This window comes from Salmo trutta, chromosome 36 (assembly GCF_901001165.1).
Source record: "Salmo trutta chromosome 36, fSalTru1.1, whole genome shotgun sequence".
NCBI classification, from domain to species: Eukaryota; Metazoa; Chordata; class Actinopteri; order Salmoniformes; family Salmonidae; genus Salmo; species Salmo trutta.
This window is the reverse complement of record NC_042992.1, coordinates 5,762,415-5,781,772: the sequence shown is the minus strand read 5'-3', so window position 1 is coordinate 5,781,772 and position 19,358 is coordinate 5,762,415. Positions and strand designations below refer to the sequence as shown.

At 48.1% G+C, this 19,358-nt stretch overlaps 1 protein-coding gene across 2 annotated transcripts in view; it reads right to left on the bottom strand.

Moving 5' to 3' along the window:
* Positions 1-9,221, bottom strand: part of LOC115176305 (hippocalcin-like protein 1) — a 74,702-nt gene extending 65,481 nt beyond the window's left edge. For both annotated transcript variants that reach the window (XM_029736244.1, XM_029736245.1), the window contains exon 1: positions 8,874-9,221. The gene's annotated coding sequence lies outside the window, so the exon portion shown is untranslated. The remainder of the gene's footprint in view (positions 1-8,873) is intronic.
* Between the last annotated feature and the right edge of the window lie 10,137 nt (positions 9,222-19,358).

Below are 19,358 nucleotides of genomic sequence, written 5' to 3'. Positions count from 1 at the left end.
TACCCAATAGAATTTTATTTGATTTTGGATCAATGGAAAGATGAACGGAGCAAAGTACAGAGAGACTGTTGATGAAAACCTGATCCACAGCACTCAGGACCTGAGAAGAAGGTTCACCTTCTCACAGGACAATGACCCTAAGCACACAGCCAACACTAAGCAGGAGCGGCTTCACTACAAGTCTCTGAATGTCCTTGACTGGCCCAGCCGGAGCCCGGACTTGAACCCGATCAAACATCTCTGGAGAGACCTGAAAATAGCTGTGTAGCAACGGTCCCCACCCAACCTGACAGAGCTTGAGAGGATCTGCAGAGAAGAATGGGAGAAACTCCCCAAATACAGGTGTGCCAAGCTTGTAGCATCATACCCAAGAAGACTCAAGGCTGTAATCACTGCCAAAGGTGCTTCAACAAAGTACTGAGTAAAGGGTCTGAATACTTACGTAAACGTGATATTTCAGTTTAATTTTTTTTTTAAATGTGTCCAAAAAAAAAGAACTGTTTTTCCTTTGTCATTATCAGAGCAGCTCCCAGATCACTGCACCTGTACATAGCCCATCTATAATTTAGCCCAAACTACTACCTTTTCCCCTACTGTATTTATTTATTTTATTTATTATTTTGCTCCTTTGCACCATATTATTTATATTTTAACTTTGAACTTTCTTCAAATTATAAATCTACCATTCCAGTGTTTTACTTGCTATATTGTATTTACTTCGCCACCATGGCCTTTTTTGCCTTTACCTCCCTTATCTCACGTCATTTGCTCACATTGTATATAGTCTTATTTTTGTCTACTGTATCATTGATTGTATGTTTGTTTTACTCCATGTGTAACTCTGTGTTTTTGTATGTTGTCGAACTGCTTTGCTTTATCTTGGCCAGGTCGCAATTGTAAATGAGAACTTGTTCTCAACATGCCTACCTGGTTAAATAAAGGTGAAATAAATAAAAATAAAATAAAAAATGCGGTATTGTGTGTAGATTAATGGGGGGATTTTTTACAAATAAATTTTAGAATAATCTGTAATGTAACAAAATGTGGAAAAAGTCAAGGGGTCTGAATATTTTCCAAATGCACTGTAAGCTGTACATATCTACTGGTTCCTAAATGAGTCTACCTCACTATTCGTCTGTACCTTGGCACAGCTTTGGCATTAGGAGGTAAAATGTTAAGCAAATCAGTGGCTGGATTTTTAACATTTCTCTCTCTGTCTTCTTTTTTCTTTCTCCTCTTTCTCTCACCTTCCTCCAATCTCCTCCAGAGGGTCCAGTACTAATATCAGACCTCTCTTTTTCTCTCTTACTCTCTCAAGCTTTTCATCCCCTCCTCTCTCTCTCTCTCTCTCTCTCTCTCTCTCTCTCTTTTTTTCCACTCCCCCCCACTCTCTCTCTGTGTTCTTCCTCTATCTCTCGCATGCTGATGACACAGTACTAAGTCAGCCCTTAGCTGTCGGAAGTGACAGGCAGCCAGAGCACCACTGCTGTGTGTGTGTGTGTGTGTGTGTGTGTGTGTGTGTGTGTGTGTGTGTGTGTGTGTGTGTGTGTTGACTGATGGATAGCTGACCATGCACTAAAGCACAGCTAGCACCAGTCACTGTTAGAACTGACCACTCAGTACAGAGACCAGAATAAAGACACGTATTGATCAGAATATTAAAACGCCAAGTCCTCTTTGAGAACGCAGTAAATCATTTTACAGAAAAGTCAGGAATATATATCTATCATGGATTCAAACAACAAAAGAGAGAAAGAAAGATCTATTAACTAAATGAAAACACATCCACTGCTGTACCAAAATAAGTAGGTTTCTATAGAGCATTTTGGCTTGTTTATGGTTCTGAGGTTACAAAACATTAGGAACTCTGCTCTTTCAATGACATAGACTGACTGATCAGGTGAATCCAGGTGAAAGCTATGATCATTTACTGATGTCACTTGTTATTAAATCCACTTCAAAATCAGTGTAGATGAAGTGGTGGAGACAGGTTAAAGAAGGATTTTTAAGCCTTGAGACATGGATTGAATGGTCCACAACCCAAACGGACGTCCAGCCAACTTGACACAACTGTGGGAGGCATTGGAGTCAAAAATGGGCCAGCATCGCTGTGGAACACATTCGACACTTTGTAGAGTCCACGCCCCGATGAATTGAGGCTGTTCTGAGGGGAAAAGGGGGTGCAACTCAATATTAGGAAGGTGTTCCTAATGTTTTGTCCACTCAGTGTAGTACCTTGTCTTCTAGGAGTGTCCTTTATCACTGTGTGAACTTAAAATATATTATTATTCCTGACCTTACCCACAAATCCTGGATAACAGTTATAATTGGATACGGTCCTTAGGTGTTTTTCACAGACCTAGAGTAGCTGTATGCTGCTCCAGAGAGGAGAAACACACACACACACACACACACACACACACACACACACACACACACACACACACACACACACACACACACTTTCCAAAGCCTCTCAGAACGGCTGTATGACAGAGAGGAGAGAAGGCCCCTTACAGTCATTATAGCTGGTTGTAAAATCCCTCCAACCTACTCAGAGAGAGCTGCACTCGCTGGATGCATCCCAAATGCCACACTATTCCCTATATAGTGCACTATACCAGGGCCCATAAGGGAACAGGGGGCCATTTGAGCCACATCCCACCAGTCTGTTTGGATTGAAGATACATACACAGCTGGGGGGGAATCCTAGCATGGCATTCTCCAGATTCTGTTCAGGCTTAAGAGAGTCTCCTAAATTGAAAGGACCCTTGAGGACTTAATAAAAGGAAAATTCCACCTGGAAACGATATTTTGGTATTTGTTTCATTAGTCCATTGTTGACCTAGTCCCACATTGTTTTGCTTGTCAGCAATCAAGTTGTCAAGATATGTAACTTTCAAAATACAGAAATCATCCCTGTAAGATGCAAAGCTCTGACAAAAGGCTGTGAGGCCAATAACTAAGCTCAATACTCACAAGAAATATTGGCAAGCGCAGTGAACAGCTTTTTTATTTTATTTAATTTGATTAAATAATAGGAAGAAATTAGCAGAAGTCTTGGGCTATAGTCAGAGGTAGACTGAGGTAATGAGAGGAGAGGATGGATTTGTGTAGTGATATGATCTTGCAGGGTCATCAGTACAGAGGGTACATAATGCCTTATCTCAATCACAACAACCCAGAGATATTAACTCAACAACACCCTTTAGGCCCACTAATGGAGAGCAGAGGAGAGGAGGAGAGGAGAGGAGGATAGGAGTGGAGGAGAGAGGAGAGAGGAGGATTGGAGAGGAGGATAGGAGTGGAGGAGAGAGGAGAGAGGAGGATTGGAGAGGAGAGGAGAGGAGAGGAGAGAGGAGAGAGGAGGATTGGAGAGGAGGATAGGAGTGGAGGAGAGAGGAGAGAGGAGAGAGGAGGATTGGAGAGGAGAGGAGAGGAGAGAGGAGAGAGGAGGATTGGAGAGGAGGATAGGAGTGGAGGAGAGAGGAGAGAGGAGAGAGGAGGATTGGAGAGGAGAGAGGAGAGAGGAGGATTGGAGAGGAGAGGAGAGGAGGAGAGGAGTGGAGGAGAGAGGAGAGAGGAGGATTGGAGAGGAGGATAGGAGTGGAGGAGAGAGGAGAGAGGAGGATTGGAGAGGAGAGGAGAGGAGGATAGGAGTGGAGGAGAGAGGGGGAGGAGAGAGGGGGAGGAGGGGAGGAAAGAAGAGTAGGATTGGAGGAGAGAGGAGAACCATCATGGAGAGATTGTGGATGTACTGTAGTATAAGGGAGGAGAGTGTAGGAGAGAGGATGAATAAGGTGCATGTCTCCTCCCCCACAAGAGGATCCAGCATGCTTGACCATGTATACACAACATCCATGACACGTACAAAGCCATCCCCCGCCCCCCCATTTCGGCCAATCAGATCACATCTCACTGTTCCTAGAGGGAGCCACCAACACAGAGAATAGTGAGGCGCTGGACAGAGGACGCAGACTCAATGCTGCAGGAGGGTTTTGAGAATACTGATCAGAATATGTTCAAAGATTCACCCACCCAAGACTCATCCATCAACATTGAGGAATATACATTGTCCGTCAAAGGCTTCATTAGGAAATGTGTTGATGATATTGTACCCACAATAACAATCCGGACATACCCCAACCAAAAACCCTGGATGAACGGAGATATCCATACCATGCTGAGAGACCAAACTGCAGCATTCAATGTCAGCAGAACGCATACAAGGCAAGCAGGTACGAGCTTTGCAAATCCATTAGGGACTCAAAAAGACAATACAGACTCAAACATCAATTGATCTTCGACCACTCAGACTCTGGTTGCATGTGGCAAGGACTACAGACTATCACAGACTACAAGGTAAATCCAGCTGTGTGTTGCCAACTGAAGCATCACTCACAGATGAGCTGAACAGCCGCTTGCCTCAAGGCAAACAATACCCGAGCCATTCAGGCGGACTCTCGCTGTTCTGGACGACCAAGTGCTTTCGCTCTCCTAGGCTGACGTGAGGAAAACTCTCAAAAAGAGTGAATACTCACAAAGCGGCAGGCCCAGAAGGCATCCTCGGGCCGCATTCTCAGAGTGTGTGCTGACCAGCTGGCAGGTGTCTTCTCAGACATCTTCAACCCGCCCCTGTCCCAGGCTACAGTCCCAACCCTCCCCTGTCCCAGGCTACAGTCCCAACCCCCCCTGTCCCAGGCTGCTGTCCCAACCCTCCCCTGTCCCAGGCTACAGTCCCAACCCGCCCCTGTCCCAGGCTGCTGTCCCAACCCTCCCCTGTCCCAGGCTACAGTCCCAACCCGCCCCTGTCCCAGGCTGCTGTCCCAACCCTCCCCTGTCCCAGGCTACAGTCCCAACCCGCCCCTGTCCCAGGCTGCTGTCCCAACCCTGCCCTGTCCCAGGCTACAGTCCCAACCCTGCCCTGTTCCAGGCTACAATCCCAACCCTGCCCTGTCCCAGGCTACAATCCCAGCCCTGCCCTGTCCCAGGCTACAATCCCAACCTGTCCCTGTCCCAGGCTACAATCTTAACCCTCCACTGTCCCAGGCTACAATCTCAACCCACCCCTGTCCCAGGCGGCAGTCCCAACCCTCCCCTGTCCCAGGCTACAATCCCAACCCGCCCATGTCCCAGGCTACAATCCCAACCCGCCCCTGTCCCAGGCGGCAGTCCCAACCCTCCCCTGTCCCAGGCAACAATCTCAACCTCCCCCTGTCCCAGGCTGCTGTCCCAACCCCTCCCTGTCCCAGGCTACAATCCCAACCCTGCCCTGTCCCAGGCTACAATCTCAACCCTCCCCTGTCCCAGGCTGCAGTCCCAACCCTCCCCTGTCCCAGGCTGCAGTCCCAACCCTCCCCTGTCCCAGGCTACAATCCCAACCCGCCCCTGTCCCAGGCTACAATCCCAACCCTCCCCTGTCCCAGGCTACAGTCCCAACCCACCCCTGTCCCAGGCTGCAGGCCCAACCCTCCCCTGTCCCAGGCTACAATCCCAACCCTCCCCTGTCCCAGGCTGCAGTCCCAACCCTACCCTGTCCCAGGCTGCAGTCCCAACCCACCCCTGTCCCAGGCTGCAGTCCCAACCTGACCCTGTCCCAGGCTACAATCCCAACCCTGCCCTGTCCCAGGCTGCAGTCCCAACCCTACCCCTGTCCCAGGCTGCAGTCCCAACCCTACCCCTGTCCCAGGCTGCAGTCCCAACCCTACCCTGTCCCAGGCTGCAGTCCCAACCTGACCCTGTCCCAGGCTACAATCCCAACCCTGCCCTGTCCCAGGCTGCAGTCCCAACCCTACCCTGTCCCAGGCTGCAGTCCCAACCCACCCCTGTCCCAGGCTGCAGTCCCAACCCGCCCCTGTCCCAGGCTACAATCCCAACCCTGCCCTGCCCCAGGCTACAATCTCAACCCACCCCTGTCCCAGGCTGCAGTCCCAACCTGCCCCTGTCCCAGGCTGCAGTTCCAACCCTACCCTGTCCCAGGCTACAATCCCAACCCTCCCCTGTCCCAGGCTACAATCCCAACCTGCCCCTGTCACAGGCTGTAGTCCCAACCTGCTTTAATAGGCCACCATCTGGACAAGAGGAACACCTTTGTGAGAATGCTGTTCATTGACTACAGTTCAGCATTTTAACACTATTGTTCCCTCCAAGCACGACACCAAGCTCAGAGCCCTGGGTCAGGACACCACCCTCTGCAACTGGATCCTGGACTTCCTGACGGGCAGACCACAGGCTGTGAGGACTGGCAACAACACCTCCTTCACACTGACTGTTAACACAGCCCCCCCTCCCCCCCCCCCCCCAGGGGTGTCCTCAGTCCTCTGCTGTACTTCCTGTTCACCCACCGACTGTGTTGCTCTGCACCACGCCGACTCTATCATCAAGCCTGCTGCTGACGACGCCACGGTTGTAGGCCTGATAAACCAGCAATGACAAGTCACCCTATAGGGAGGAGGTGAGTGAACTGGCATAGTGGTGTCATGACAACCAACCTCTCTCTCACGTCAGCAAAACAAAAGGAGTTGATTGTTGACTTCAGGAAGCAGAGTCAGCAGTTTTAAGTTCCTCAACGTCCGCATCACAGAGGACTTGACATGGACCAACAACAAGAGGTCAAGAGGTTGCAACAGTGTCTCTACTTCCTACACCCCCTGGGTCCTCTTCAAATACTACCGCTGCACCATCGAGAGCGTCCTGACCGATTGCATCACAGCCTAGTACGGGAAATGGTCTGTCGGCGACCGCAAGGCCCTCCAGCGGGTGGTGAATAGGCTCAGGCGATATACCGTTTATACCGTATAAATGGTTACAGCAGAGACATCTCCTCCTGTATCAAGATCCTTGTTGTTCGCCAATGTGTTTAAAAAAAAAAAATGTTTATAGCGCCCTTTGTGCGTACATTCGGTAATACCTTACATGGTACTTAATGCAAATAAGTCTGAGCATAGATTAGCTGAGTTCACCTAATAACCATTTCAATGTATACAAGACTGACCTTAGATCCGTCTAAAGGCAGCTTCCTCCAACTCCTTTCCTATAGGCTACTGATGGCGCTCCTAACAGATAATGCTCTTGCTGTCACATTTATAAGATGCATTAATGGCACGCTACTAACAAATCTTACGCATGCGCTTGAAAACGGCCCCGGTAATGCATCAGCAGTGATGGCTCCATTCGTTCTCTCTCTCTCTCTCTCTCTCTCTCTCTCTCTCTCTCCTCCGGTGCCATTCAACTACCGGTAAACACTACCGGTCTTGATCTTAAGTATCGATGAAGTGGTTAAAACAAGGGATTTTACGTGACTCATAAAAATATTATTGACATGGCTTTTACAGGCAGGGATGAAGTAAACCTTCACGCGAGAGGACATTATAGAATACAATAGCTTATTATGCTGTTTTAATTCTACTTTTGCAAGAGTAGGCTATGCAATTAGGCCTATATCACATAACATGTAAATAGTATATGCCAAAGCATTGGTTTAATATGTTTGTTCCATCTTTAGCATTGTGTAGGCTACAACACTATTGACCCAGGCCCATATCACTGTGAACAAATACACAGGATAGGCTAAATAACAAATACGCGTCCCCGCTATGGGAAAGCATTAACTTAGCATAAGCCTCTGAGCCACATGTATAGGCTAATTATTAAAACCATAATCCTTAACGTCACTGCGTCCACCGTCTGCTGCAGGCTACCGTACAGCGCATCATAAACCTGTCACATTCCATAACCTATACAATTCAACAATCATACAATTCCCAACAACAGCATGACATGGTCTGAAGAGGGCAGAAGAAGAGAACGACATTAAGATTCTGACGAGAGAGGGAGAGGAGATTCCTAGGAGCACACCTTGGATGTTACCCGTCCCATCTCATTCTTTTATCCCTCGTTTCAATAGATTCTTTTCATTCATTCATAAAAATTATAATCATATTTATGATATCGTTGTTGTTTTGCAATCATTGAATCCGCTTTATGCAGCCTATTGTATATGGAAAAGGCTACCGTCCAAGCATTGAATCCGCTTTATGCAGCCTATTGTATATGGAAAAGGCTACCGTCCAAGCATTGAATCCGCTTTATGCAGCCTATTGTATATGGAAAAGGCTACCGTCCAAGCATTGAATCCGCTTTATGCAGCCTATTGTATATGGAAAAGGCTACCGTCCAAGCATTGAATCCGCTTTATGCAGCCTATTGTATATGGAAAAGGCTACCGTCCAAGCATTGAATCCGCTTTATGCAGCCTATTGTATATGGAAAAGGCTACCGTCCAAGCATTGAATCCGCTTTATGCAGCCTATTGTATATGGAAAAGGCTACCGTCCAAGCATTGAATCCGCTTTATGCAGCCTATTGTATATGGAAAAGGCTACCGTCCAAGCATTGAATCCGCTTTATGCAGCCTATTGTATATGGAAAAGGCTACCGTCCAAGCATTGAATCCGCTTTATGCAGCCTATTGTATATGGAAAAGGCTACCGTCCAAGCATTGAATCCGCTTTATGCAGCCTATTGTATATGGAAAAGGCTACCGTCCAAGCATTGAATCCGCTTTATGCAGCCTATTGTATATGGAAAAGGCTACCGTCCAAGTCTATAATTGAAAAAACTAAACATGATCATTAGGCCTATATAACGGAAACAACGGTTCTCCAAGACGAAATACATGTATTTCTTGCACATCTTTCAGCCTATCACACGCTGTATTCGATCAACAATAGTAAACTCAACGTAGCCCTGCAACGCTGTCAAACCATTTAACTATTCAAAACCGATATAAACATTTCAGGCAGATGCGAAAGATGTGTCGATTGATTGGAAACAAGCATCATCATTCATTCATTCATTCAGTTAATTCTTACCCTTTATCTAAGAGAGGGAGAGAGAGCTCCGCAAGCTCCGCAAGCGATGGGGACGAGGGAGCGAGAGAGACGGGAAGAGCTGGGGGGGATGTTTGGCTTGTTCTGGCTGCGTCCTCCGGTCGATAGATGGGAGATGGGAGAGAATCCGGACTGGCTGCTTGGTACACACAGCTACTGTCTCTACTTCTTTCTCTTCTTCTTCTTCTGCTGTTGCTACTGCGGCTGAGCCCTGCACACCATGTTACCGTGACACCGTCACACTCAAGCCTCGTGAGACAACAACCGGCGGACAGAGAGAGGCAGATAACGGGCGGGTGGGCGCGTGCTTCCACGGGGATAAGAGAGAGAGAGAGAGTTGGTAGATGGGATTTAAGGAGGGGGATGGGAGGGGATGGGGGGGTATCCGAGGGATTGCGTTGTACGAGTTTAATTAGATAGCCATACGCCTATTGGCGGCACAGCAGTTTGTGTGTCAGGGCGTACAGGCAGCTCTCTCTCTCTCTCTCTCTCTCTCTCCCCTCTCTCTCTCTCTCTCTCTCTCTCTCTGTCCCTTTCTCTCTCTCTCTCTCTCTCCTCTCTCTCCCTCTCTCTCTCGCTCGCTCTCTCTCTCGCTCTCTCTCTCTCTCTCTCTCTCTCTCTCTCTCTGTCTCTCTAGACTTGAGAGGATGGAGTTCAGTAGACATCATGGATAAAACATAGAGCGCCGCAATTTCCTCCTAGAATATTACAGGCTATTTACAAATAGTGGCCATAATAATTTCCGTTAACCCTTTCACAAATAGACCATTGGCCAACTAGCCTTACTGGTTACTAACGCTTTGTGTTAAAATGCATATCATTTTACCAATTTGACCAAGTCTTCAATTGACCAGGTGTCATATTAAAGTTTGGATGAATGTTGCTGTAAAGCACATTATTACTTTATACAACTGATATAAGGACCGGGACATGAGAAGATGTAGAAATTACCGTGGGCCTTGTTTATTAATGATTTTCACACAAGATATTCCACTGGTTCCAATGTAAGTAAACAGAGGAGCAGGTGTAGCCCATTCACTAACACTCAGGACAGGTGTAGTCCATTCTCTAACACTCAGGACAGGTGTAGTCCATTCTCTAACACTCAGGACAGGTGTGGTCCATTCTCTAACACTCAGGACAGGTGTAGTCCATTCACTAACACTCAGGACAGGTGTAGTCCATTCTCTAACACTCAGGACAGGTGTAGTCCATTCTCTAACACTCAGGACAGGTGTGGTCCATTCTCTAACACTCAGGACAGGTGTAGTCCATTCTCTAACACTCAGGACAGGTGTAGTCCATTCTCTAACACTCAGGACAGGTGTAGTCCATTCACTAACACTCAGGACAGGTGTAGTCCATTCACTAACACTCAGGACAGGTGTGGTCCATTCTCTAACACTCAGGACAGGTGTAGTCCATTCTCTAACACTCAGGACAGGTGTAGTCCATTCACTAACACTCAGGACAGGTGTAGTCCATTCACTAACACTCAGGACAGGTGTGGTCCATTCTCTAACACTCAGGACAGGTGTAGTCCATTCTCTAACACTCAGGACAGGTGTAGTTCATTCTCTAACACTCAGGACAGGTGAGTCCATTCACTAACACTCAGGACAGGTGTGGTCCATTCTCTAACACTCAGGACAGGTGTAGTCCATTCACTAACACTCAGGACAGGTGTGGTCCATTCTCTAACACTCAGGACAGGTGTAGTCCATTCACTAACACTCAGGACAGGTGTAGTCCATTCACTAACACTCAGGACAGGTGTAGTCCATTCTCTAACACTCAGGACAGGTGTAGTCCATTCACTAACACTCAGGACAGGTGTAGCCCATTCACTAACACTCAGGACAGGTGTAGTTGTAAAGTGGTAGCTTTACCTTCTGTTTGCTGAGCTCTGCTGTAACATTCACAATTCCTCTCACTGGAAGTCTCAGCAGAGTATGTTTTCAGCGTCATCTTCATGGGCTTTGGGTGTGAGGTGATGTAGTTTATCCTTGTATACAATCTTAGACAGCGTTGATACGGCTGCTCCAGTGTCACCCAGTATCCGTGTCCACTGTCTGAAATGGACAAAACATGTAAAGACTCTACCCCTTCACACAGGGTATCACTGTTTTCATCCTCTGTGTTCTCCGTTTGATGCACTTTCTTTTTGTACTTCCTGAAGTCGCTTTTCTTTTGTTTAGTATTTTATTTTTGTCTTTTTTTTTACATTCACGTTTGATGTGACACTTTCTGCCTCAGCCTCTGCAGTCTAAGTCTTTGCACCAACACTCCTCTGCTTAGTGAGCTGGTTTCCCACAGCGATAGCACGGCTTGGTGACCTGCTTTCCCACAGTGATAGCACGGCTTGGTGACCTGGTTTCCCACAGCGATAGCACGGCTTGGTGACCTGCTTTCCCACAGCCACAGCGATAGCACGGCTTGGTGACCTGGTTTCCCACAGCGATAGCACGGCTTGGTGACCTGGTTTCCCACAGCGATAGCACGGTTTGGTGACCTGGTTTCCCACAGCGATAGCACGGCTTGGTAACCTGGTTTCCCACAGCGATAGCACGGCTTGGTGACCTGCTTTCCCACAGCGATAACAAGGCTTAGTGACCTGGTTTCCCACAGCGATAGCACGGTTTGGTGACCTGGTTTCCCACAGCGATAGCACGGCTTGGTGACCTGGTTTCCCACAGCGATAGCACGGCTTGGTGACCTGGTTTCCCACAGCGATAGCACGGGTTGGTGAGCTGGTTTCCCACAGCGATAGCACGGCTTGGTGACCTGGTTTCCCAAAGCGATAGCACGGCTTGGTGACCTGGTTTCCCACAGCGATAGCACGGTTTGGTGACCTGGTTTCCCACAGCGATAGCACGGCTTGGTGACCTGCTTTCCCACAGCGATAGCACGGCTTGGTGACCTGCTTTCCCACAGCGATAGCACGGCTTGGTGACCTGCTTTCCCACAGCGATAGCACGGCTTGGTGACCTGGTTTCCCACAGCGATAGCACGGCTTGGTGACCTGGTTTCCCACAGCGATAGCACGGCTTGGTGACCTGGTTTCCCACAGCGATAGCACGGATTGGTGACCTGGTTTCCCACAGCGATAGCACGGCTTGGTGACCTGGTTTCCCACAGCGATAGCACGGTTTGGTGACCTGGTTTCCCACAGCGATAGCACGGCTTGGTGACCTGGTTTCCCACAGCGATAGCACGGTTTGGTGACCTGGTTTCCCACAGCGATAGCACGGTTTGGTGACCTGGTTTCCCACAGCGATAGCACGGCTTGGTGACCTGGTTTCCCACAGCGATAGCATGGTTTGGTGACCCGGTTTCCCACAGCGATAGCACGGCTTGGTGACCTGGTTTCCCACAGCGATAGCACGGCTTGGTGACCCGCTTTCCCACAGCGATAGCACGGCTTGGTGACCTGGTTTCCCACAGCGATAGCAAGGCTTAGTGACCTGGTTTCCCACAGCGATAGCACGGTTTGGTGACCTGGTTTCCCACAGCGATAGCACGGCTTGGTGACCTGGTTTCCCACAGCGAAAGCACGGCTTGGTGACCTGGTTTCCCACAGCGATAGCACGGCTTGGTGAGCTGGTTTCCCACAGCGATAGCACGGCTTGGTGACCTGGTTTCCCACAGCGATAGCACGGTTTGGTGACCTGGTTTCCCACAGCGATAGCACGGTTTGGTGACCTGGTTTCCCACAGCGATAGCACGGCTTGGTGACCTGCTTTCCCACAGCGATAGCACGGCTTGGTGACCTGCTTTCCCACAGCGATAGCACGGCTTGGTGACCTGCTTTCCCACAGCGATAGCACGGCTTGGTGACCTGGTTTCCCACAGCGATAGCACGGCTTGGTGACCTGCTTTCCCACAGCGATAGCATGGCTTGGTGACCTGGTTTCCCACAGCGATAGCACGGCTTGGTGACCTGGTTTCCCACAGCGATAGCACGGCTTGGTGACCTGGTTTCCCACAGCGATAGCATGGTTTGGTGACCTGGTTTCCCACAGCGATAGCACGGCTTGGTGACCTGGTTTCCCACAGCGATAGCACGGCTTGGTGACCTGCTTTCCCACAGCGATAGCACGGCTTGGTGACCTGGTTTCCCACAGCGATAGCACGGCTTGGTGACCTGGTTTCCCACAGCGATAGCACGGCTTGGTGACCTGGTTTCCCACAGCGATAGCACGGTTTGGTGACCTGGTTTCCCACAGCGATAGCACGGTTTGGTGACCTGGTTTCCCACAGCGATAGCACGGTTTGGTGACCTGGTTTCCCACAGCGATAGCACGGCTTGGTGACCTGGTTTCCCACAGCGATAGCACGGCTTGGTGACCTGGTTTCCCACAGCGATAGCACGGCTTGGTGACCTGGTTCCCCACAGCGATAGCACGGCTTGGTGAGCTGGTTCCCCACGTGATAGCACGGCTTGGTGACCTGGTTTCCCACAGCGATAGCACGGCTTGGTGAGCTGGTTTCCCACAGCGATAGCACGGCTTGGTGAGCTGGTTTCCCACAGCGATAGCACGGCTTGGTGACCTGGTTTCCCACAGCGATAGCACGGCTTGGTGACCTGGTTTCCCACAGCGATAGCACGGCTTAATACCTACTGCCTTGTTTTTCAAATCTGTAGACACCTTATCGGTCGATGCACTTAACCGTCATGCGTGTCTATTTGCTATTTCCATTGATGTACTCACTTCTATTGCTCTCTGCAATCTTAAATTACTCTCAGTCAAAAGGTGTTTCTGAATGACCTCGCTGAGCATTCCACACAGTAACCTATCACGTATAGTGTCACTCAGTGAGCGCCCAAATTCACAGTGTTCAATGAACAGTTTCAATAGAGCCACAAACTGTAAGATTGACTCCCCATCTTCTTGATTTGTCTTATGAAACCTGAATCTCTTTGCGATGATCAGGGGTTTGGTAGAATAATGTCCTTTTAATGTAGCCACAATTTCATCATACGATTTGTCAGCAGTTTTTTTTTTTTTAGGCGTTCACTAGGCTGCGCAGTAGATTACATTTTTTGCCTCCTATAACAGTGGAAAAATGTGGCACAACTACTTCTGCTTTACTTTCAACACAAAGCACTCAAAACGTTCTGTGTAAGAACTTCCTATATTTTCAACCAGTGCAGATGGTTTCAGAAAAAAAAATTTCTCACACTTTTTAGATGGTCCCTTACTCACTGCCCTTCTGTTCTTTTCACACACAGCTATTCCTCTTTCTTCCGCTTGGAAACTCTGTCTCTCCCTTGAGACTCTCATTGCATTGACAGTGGAAGCTAGCTAGCATCGGTCTTGACTGGACTAGCTTTTACATTTTATTTGACGAAAAAAGCTAATTAAACTCAGACTTTCTACCGAAAATAATGAACACAAACGTGAGAACGTTTCTTTCTCGTCCTCAGTTTTGTTGCTTAACACACTGTATTACTAATACAAATAATATAAGGACAGGACATGAGACGGAAGTAGAAACTAACGTGGGCATTGTTTCATGCGTTTTGAAGGATTAGACAGTCTAAGCATTCCAATGTACAGTGCCTTCAGATAGTGTTCAGACCCCTTGACTTTTCCCACATTTCGTTACATTACAGCCTTATTCTAAAAATGGATAAAATTATTTTTTCCACATCAATCTACACACAATACCCCATAAGGACAAAGCGAAAAAAGGTTTTTAATTTCTTTTGCTAATTTCTTTAAAAAAAAACAGACATTCCTTATTTACATAAGTATTCAGACCCTTTGCTATGAGACTCGAAATTGAGTTCAGGTGCATCCTGTCAACATTGATCATCCTTGAGATGTTCCAGCTGTGGTAAATTCAATTAATTGGACATTATTTGGAAAGGCACACACCTGTCTATATAAGGTCCCACAGTTGACAGTGCAAACCAAGTCATCATGTCGAAGGCATTGTCCATAGAGCTCCGAGACAGGATTTTGTCAAGGCACAGATCTGGGGAACGGTACCAAAAAAGTATGCAGCATTGAAGGTCCCAGAGAACACAGTGGCCTCCATCATCCGTAAAAGGAAGAAGTTTGGAACCACTAAGAGTATTTCTAGAGGTGGCCGCCCGGCCAAACTGAGCAATTGGTGGAGAAGGGCTTTGGTCAGGGAGGTGACTAAGAACCCGATGGTCACTCTGACAGAGCTCTAGAGTTCCTCTGTGGAGATGGGAGAACCTTCCAAAAGGACAACCATCTCTGCAGCACTCCACCAATCAGGCCAGACGGAAGCCACTCTTCAGTAAAATGCAAATAACAGCCCAATTGGAGATGGCCAAAAGGCACCTAAAGGACTCTCAGACCATGAGAAACAAGATTCTCTGAAATGATGAAACTCTTTGGACTGAATGCCAAGTGTCACATCTGGAGAAACCTGGCACCATCACTACGGTGAAGCATGGTGGTGGCAGCATCGTGCTATGGGGATGATTTCAGCAGCAGGGACTGGGAGACTAGTCAGGATTGAGGCAAAGATCTACGGAGCAAAGTATAGAGAGATCCTTGATGAAAACCTGCTCCAGAGCGCTCAGGACTTCAAGCTGGGGCAAAGGATTACCTTCCAACAGGACAACGACCCTAAGTACACAGCCAAGACAATGCAGGAGTGGCCAGCCAAAACCTGGACTCTGACCCCGATCAAACATCTCTGGAGAGACCTGAAAAAAGCTGTGCAGTGACGATTCCCACCCAACCTGACAGAGTTTGAGAGTATCTGCAGAGAAGACTGGTGGCACGCACTGTTCCGGTTCACCTGGCTGTGTGCTTGTCCCCCCCCCCCCCCTCCAGGTGTCGGCCATCTTCCCCACTTATCCCCTGGGTATTTATACCTGTGTTTTCTGTCTGTCTGTGCCAGTTCGTCTTGGTTGTTCAAGTCAACCCACGTTTTGCCTCTGCTCCTGCTTTTCCCCAGTCTCTCTTTTTCTCATCCTCCTGGTTTTGACCCTTGCCTGTCCTGACTCTGAGCCCACCTGCCTGACCACTCTGCTTGACCTGACCCTGGGCCTGTCTGCCGTCCTGTACCTTGGCCCCACTACTCTGGATTATCGACCCCTGCCCGACTTGGCCTGTCGTTCGCCTGCCCCTGTTGTTGCAATAAACATTGTTACTTCAACACAGTCTGCACTTGGGTCTTATCTGAAACCTGATAGTACGAACTGGCTATGACTGACCCAGCAGACTTGGACCATCTCCGCAACGCCATCTCCTCCCAAGGGGCCCTCATCACACGAGGAGTTGCTTCGCGGTCTGATGGTTCCAGGACGTGGTCGAACGTCATGAGCTAGCATTGGACACTTTGCGGGAGCAATTCCGTGGGTTGCCTACTAGGCAGCCTACCACGACGGTAACCTCCCATTCCATCAAACCGCTCAAAGATAGTGTACATTATTACGCTGATGTCCGGGAGGGCACTCGCCTGGGCTACGGCGGTGTGGGAGCAACAATCTGCCATCTGTCTCAGTCTGGCGGTATTCGTGGCGGGGGGTGAGAAAGGTCTTCAAGGCTCCGGTGTCTGGGAGAGAGGTTGCCCGGAAGTTACTCCAGCTTCGACAGGACTTCCTCAGTGTGGCAGACTAGGCGGTGGATTTCCGGACACGGCAGCGAAGAGTGCCTGGAAACCAGAAGTGCTGTTCGACACGTTCCTGCATGGATTATTGGAGGACGTAAAGGATGAGCTTGCAGCCTGGGAACCACCGACGGATCTCAGATCACTCATCGCTTTAACACTTTAATCGATGGTCGGCTACGGGAACGTAGGAGGGAGAAGATGTTTGATTGCATACACAGACTTAACAAGCAGAGTTGTCTGTATTGCGGTACTACCAGTCATTATGTGTTTACCTGTCCGTTCAAGAGACCTAGCTCATTGGTAGGAATGAGTACTCTGGTGGGTCTTAAGGATAATTTTGCTTCTTTCCCTACTCGACCCCCCCCTACATTTACATTACATTTTAGTCATTTAACAGACGCTCTTATCCAGAGCGACTTACAGTAGTGAATGCATACATTTCATACATTTTTTTCCCGTACTGGTCCCCCATGGGAATCGAACCCACATCCCTGGCGTTGCAAACACCATGCTCTACCAACTGAGCCACACGGGACCTACAAGCCACCCTGCTTTGAAGCGACCAGTCCAAGTCTTTCCAGATACTCATCAACTCAGGGGCCGATATGCGTCTTCTGGACGTTACCCTGGCGTCCGAGCTGGTCATCCCGACTCAACCCCTCTCCATTCCCATGGATGTTAGAATGTTGGACGGGCGCTCTATACGCCGGGTCACCCACCATGCCACCCCCATCAACCTACGAGTGTCAGGGAACCACAGCGAGATGATCCAATTCTTGCTAATTGAGTCTCTGTAGGTTCATGTGGTATTGGGATTCTCTTGGCTCCAGCGACACAATCCCTCGATTGACTGGTCTACTGGTGCCATCGTGGCCTGGAACCCGTTCTGCCATTGCCTGAAATCAGTTCTGCCCCAGGATGTCTTCCTGGAGGCTTGGAAATTTCCCCAAACCTATCTGCCATTCCCACGGAGCACCAGGACCTTCGGGAGGGGTTCAGTAAGGCCCGGGCCACTTCGCTTCCACAACACCAACCGGTACCCAGGGAGGTTAAGCCAGATGTGCTGGCACGCCACTATAGCCCAACGGCTACACCCCCGGAAGCCGAGACCTTTCCCCCCTGCTCCAAAATCATTAGCCCCTCTGCTGTTCGTCCTCTGTTGCCCCGTACCCTTCGTACCCTCTGTATACTTCCTACTTTTCATGTGTCTTGATCTAAACCCATGTCTCACAGCCTTTGTCTGCTGTTTCCTGATAACTGGGGGAAACTCCCTAATTACAGGTGTTCCAAGCTTGTAGCGTCATACCCAAGAAGACTCTAGGCTGTAATCGCTGTGAAAGGTGCTTCAACAAAGCACTTAGTAAATGGTCTGAATGCATATGTAAATGTGATATTTCAGTTTTTTATTTTTAATATATTTGCAAACATTTCTAAAAACCTGTTTTTGCTTTGTCATTATGGGGTATTGTGTCAATTTTAGAATAATGCTGTAATGAAACAAATTGTGGAAAAAGTCAAGGGGTCTGAATACTTACTGAATGCACTGTACATAAGCAGGGAGGTGATACGGGTGCCCTAAAGGTACAAACTAGAATCTCAATACACAACAAATGTGTGTTCATCCATCCTTAAAAAAAGTTATTTATTGCAATCATAAGCTACTGAAATATCCTACAGTCCTATCAGTAAACACAGATGTTCAAACAATAAATCAAAAATGTATTGACCAGCCCCCAGCCACACACACACACACACACACAGCCGAACAAACCTGTATTAACTCTAAAGGGCGAGAGTGAGTCACAGTATCTTTATTTACGCTCAGGGTCGAATGGAAAGAATATGAAGTAATATTTAATATGACACATCCTCAAACTGACACGAACTGTGAAAGCAATACAAAATCATATACAGAATCATAAATTCCATCGAAGACATTGAAGACTGTCAGAGAGAGAGATCAGCTACTCATTGTCTATTCTTATTTTGGTATCATTAGATGCTATAGTTTTTTTTTAAATTGTGACCTTCCTATCCTCATCCAGCCTTTCTGAAGCTTTTCCTGTGTGGGCTCAGTATTTTGTAAGGTAATCAGGCTGCTAATCAAACCGTCAGTCAGTCAAAGTGAGGTGATGAAACAATGCCCACGTTAGTTTCTACTTCCGTCTCATGTCCTGTCCTTATATTATTTGCCTGCATCACTTCTTCTTTTTAGAAAGAAACATTGTTTTGAAAATCCCAAATTGTTTGCATAGTCAACTTACACACAGCTTTGACACACACACACACACACACACACACACACACACACACACACACACACACACACACACACACACACACACACACACACACACACACACACCCCACCAGACATGTCACCAGGGGTCTTTTCACAGTCCCCAAATCCAGAACAAATTCAAGAAAGCGTACAGTATTATATAGAGCCCTTATTGATCTCTTATGGCTCAAATAAACATCAAACCTGGTTTCAAAAAACAGAAAAAGCAACACCTCGCGGTGTGTATGCATTGATACAGTATTTAGGCTACGTGTGCCTTTTAAAAAAAAAATGTTGTACTTCTGTCCTTGAGCTGTTCTTGTCTATTAATGTTCTGTATTATGTCATGTTTCATGTTTTGTGTGGACCCCAGGAGGAGTAGCTGCTGCTTTTGCAGCAACTAATGGGGACCCTAATTGTCACGGATCCCTCCGGAACTTTCATCACGCACACCTGTCCCCTATTCCCACCGATTAGTATTTGTATATATGTGCCGTTTGGTTTCCATGGTCTGGTTGATTACTGTTACAATGTCGGTTGGTGCGTATGAGTACCTGAGCTGTGTGTTTTGGGCTTTCGTGCCCTTG